At 33.6% G+C, this 4190-nt stretch overlaps 1 pseudogene; it reads left to right on the forward strand.

Moving 5' to 3' along the window:
- The first annotated feature begins 2370 nt into the window (after positions 1–2370).
- Positions 2371–2539, forward strand: LOC127558586 (uncharacterized; annotated as a pseudogene).
- Positions 2540–4190: the final 1651 nt, after the last annotated feature.

Consider the following 4190-nt stretch of genomic DNA (forward strand, 5'->3'; position numbering starts at 1 on the left):
TACAATATATGTTTGCAGAACCGAACAGTTCTCTTGTTGCATAGGGAGAATTGGATTCAGAAGGTATAAATAACCCGGGAAGAAAAACAAAAATGCAGATAGTTCACATTCGTTTCCCAGTGTTCTTTCTTTGGGTGTAGCTGCTTTTGTCTGTCATTTATCAATTGAAACTCAGGTCTCTTTGTCAAAGAAATCCACTTCCATCAAAATATGTCCTCATACAATATCATTGTCGAAGTGTATAATGATCTCCTGGTTCTGCTCATTTCACTTAGCATCAGTTCATGTAAGTCTCGCCAGTCCTCTCTGTATTCATCCTGCTGGAATACCCACTTTTTTCCTCTGAAGGATTATACTCAGTTTTTCTGGGTAGGTGATTCTTGGTTTTAATCCTAGATCCATTGCTCTCTGGAATATCATATCCCAAATCTTGTAGTCATTTAATGTAGAAGTGCTAAATCTTGTGTTATGGCTCCACTATATTTGAATTGTTTCTTTCTGGATGCTTATATATTCTCCTTAACCTAGGAGTTCCAGAATTTGGCTATAATATTTCTGGGAATTTTCATTTTGGGATTTCTTTCAGGAGGTGATTAATGAATTCTTTCAATTTCTATTTTACTCTCTGATTTTAAGATATCAGGACAGTTTTCTTTAATAATTTTTTGAAAGGTGATGTTATGTCCAGGCTCTTTTTTTGATGATCAATTTCAGATAGACCAGCAATTTTCAAATGAGCTCTCCTGGATCTATTTTTCAGGTCAGTTGTTTTTCCAATGAGATATTTTACATTTAAAAAATTTTTGTTTTGTTTTGTTTTGTTTTGCTTTATTTTATTTTGACTAGGGCTCCACTGACTGGGGCTGCACTGGGAGTGTACATCAGACCTTTACTCCATTATCACAAAACCTCTCCAATGACTTTCTGAGTCCTCCCTGGTGTCCCCACCTGAGAGGTCCAGAAACCTCCAGCACTGCTGCTGATTCAGGCGAAAGCTTGATCCAGACTGTACACTGGACTCCCACTCTGGTGTCAGAGACCTTTTCTTCTGAGCTTCTAAGTTGCCTTTGGCTGGAAAATGTTCTACTTCTTTTTGGATATTCTGATGCTATAACATTTGTTTAGAGTCATTATTTAAAATAATTTGGAACAGTTTGGGGGAGAGGTTGGGCAAATTCCTGCCTTTATTTCACTCTCTTGGCTCTGCCTCCCCTCTCATCATTTTTTATAGCACAATAATACTCCATTATGATCATATTTCACACTTTGTTCAGCTCCTCAATTGATAAATATCTCCTAATTTTCCAATTCTTTGTCATCACAAAAAGAACTGCCATAAATGTTTTTGAACATATAGATCCTTTTCCTTCTCTTTTGATCTTTTTGAGATACAAACTTACTAGTGGTATTGCTGAGTCAAAGGGTACACACAGTTTTAGGCACAATTCCAAATTGTACTCCCGAATAGTTGGATCAGTTCACTACTGCACCAATAATTCATCAATGTATCTATTCTCCCTTCATTTCTTCCCTTATTTATCAATTCTGATAAGTATAAGATGCTATCTCAGAACTGTTTTCATTTGTATTTCTCTAATCAATAGTGACTTAGAACACTTGTATATTCTTTGTATCCTTTATATCCTTTGACCATTTATAAATTGGGGAATAGCTTCTATTTTTATAAATTTGACCCAGTTCTATGTTCAGGATATGATTAAGAAATGAAGCCTTTATCAGAGACTTGCTGTCAAATTTTTTGATGTTGCTTTATTGTTTATAGTAACTTTTATCAAAATAGAATTTCCATGATTATCTCTTGTAATAGGTCTAGTTATGCTTTTGCTTTGTCTGATTTCATGATCACCACCCTTGACTTTTAGTTCAGCTAAAACATTAGAATCTGAGCTACTTCTTTATATTATATATTTTTAATTCTATGTTTATTATAAAACAACAATAACATTATTGGATTCTGGCTTTTAACTCATTTTGCTACCCATTTCTGTTTTTTTAGGCAAGCTCATCCCATTCATCTTCAAAGTTATGATTAATAACTATGTATGTTCTTCTATCATATTTTCTTCTGTTTCTTCTTTTCTCTTTTTTATTTCCTTCCTCAAAAGTCTATTTTGCTTCTAATAATTGTCTCCCTTATTCTTTTCTCTTTTTTATCATCTTCCCACACCCCCTTTTTTATCCTTTTCTCTTATTTCCCTTTTGGATAAGTTACTATACACAACTGAATATGTGTTTGTGTATGTGTGTTTTATATATACGTTTATCTATCTCAAGGATTATATATAAGGTGCTGGATGGGAAGTGGGAAGATCTGAAGTAATAGCTCCTCTCTCCCATATTCAGAGTAGCAGCTTTGCACAGTGGCAGTACTGTAGCCAATGAGGTTTATCCGAGGCACAATTATTATTATTTGAAACCATATTCAGAACAGCTTTTTTATTGGCTAGTGCATTATGTGACTGCTATGTCTCACCTCATGCTCAGACATGCTACTGTTATATTTATTTATTTATTAATAACTTTTTATTGACAGAACCCATGCCAGGGTAATTTTTTTTACAAAATTATCCCTTGCACTCACTTCTGTTTTGATTTTCCCCCTCCCTCCTTCCACCCCCTCCCCTAGATGGCAAGCAGTCCTATACATCTTAAATAGGTTACAGTATGATATATTTATTTTTGCTTGTAGGCTAGATTACACAGAAAACATGACCAACAAGTGAATCAATTAAAAAAAAAAGTAACTTCTCTAATTTTCTAAATTCTCTAATTTCCTCAAAGAAATTAGTTACGTGCCAGATACAGAGAAACTCTAACTTACTCCAAGATTAGAAGAAATCCCCATACAAAGTTAAGAATCTCTGGAATTAATACTAGAAATACATAGAACTCTCATTTCATACCTTTAGCCCCGGCTGATTATCTACTATAGTGAGCAAAAACAAACTTGTAGGCTTGCAATCCAATTTCTATCTGTAGGGATTTTTTTTTTTGGTAATAGTAACTCTGACTAAACCATTCTACCCTTCCCATTCCCAAAAGAAACAGCCCAATTATATGAAGGGAAGGAAAGAAGGAGCAGAAGATTTTGGAATGGCAGAAAATGGGCTTAGAGGAAAAGGTTAAAAGGAACTGAGTGTTGGGCATATGGATCAGAAAAGCTAACTTGGTCCAGATTCTCCTACTTGTAGATTATGTGACCAGGCACCTAAATTACTTAGTTTTCATATTGAGGAACCTGACCTGAGAAACCTGAGATCATCTGACACCCAGTCTTAAAGAATTATACTATAGCATAAGGGGAGGAGAGGCTGAAAAGAAATGAATACAAGAGAAATACTCAAAGATCAAAAATCAATTTTTACAAGATTAAATAAATTACAGTCCACAAGCAGATAAAGCAACAAAAAGAAAGACATAAATAGAAGAATGAGTAAAATCTGAAAAGGAACCAAGGCATTTTGAATAAATAATATACTAAGAAGGAAAATGAACCAATATCACTATATGAAAGAAGATCTTATAGATTTCATAAAAACTATAAAACAGTAAGAAATGTTATAATGATTCAAAAGAAAACTAAATCTCAACAAATTTCTCAAGAAGAAGAGATGATGGCAAAGATAAAAATTTAGAGCTAAGCCCAGCATCAATAAGAAATGGGCCCCATAGCAAAAATGAAAAAGAATGCCAAATGAATCAAAAACCTAAGGGTCACAGTAATAATCTGCTCTCTCCACTTTAGAACCAAGTAAGAATACAGGTAGAAAATTATAGATGCATTGAAGAAAAGCAAAAACACAAAATAGTTATTTAATTAACTAAATAGCTAATAAAAAGAAGGAAAGGGGAAAGGAAAGAAGAAAATGAAACATATGCCCAACAGAATGCAGAATATCAGAGAATCAATAAGAAGATTTTGTTAAATGCAAACAATAGAAGATGCAAAGAACAATGCAAAGAAATAGAAGAAAACATTGGCATGGGAAAGACAAGAGATCTCTTTAAGAAAATGCTTCATGTAAAAATGGATATAATAAAAGACAAAAATGCTTCAGCTGTAAGTAGCTGAAGAGGTTAAAAAGAGGTGGCAAGAATACATAAAAGAATTATATGAGAAAGATTCTACATCAATGATAACCACATTATTTATAAATAATCATGCTAGA

The sequence above is a fragment of the Antechinus flavipes genome, chromosome 3 (genome assembly GCF_016432865.1).
Source record: "Antechinus flavipes isolate AdamAnt ecotype Samford, QLD, Australia chromosome 3, AdamAnt_v2, whole genome shotgun sequence".
Lineage (NCBI taxonomy): Eukaryota > Metazoa > Chordata > Mammalia > Dasyuromorphia > Dasyuridae > Antechinus > Antechinus flavipes.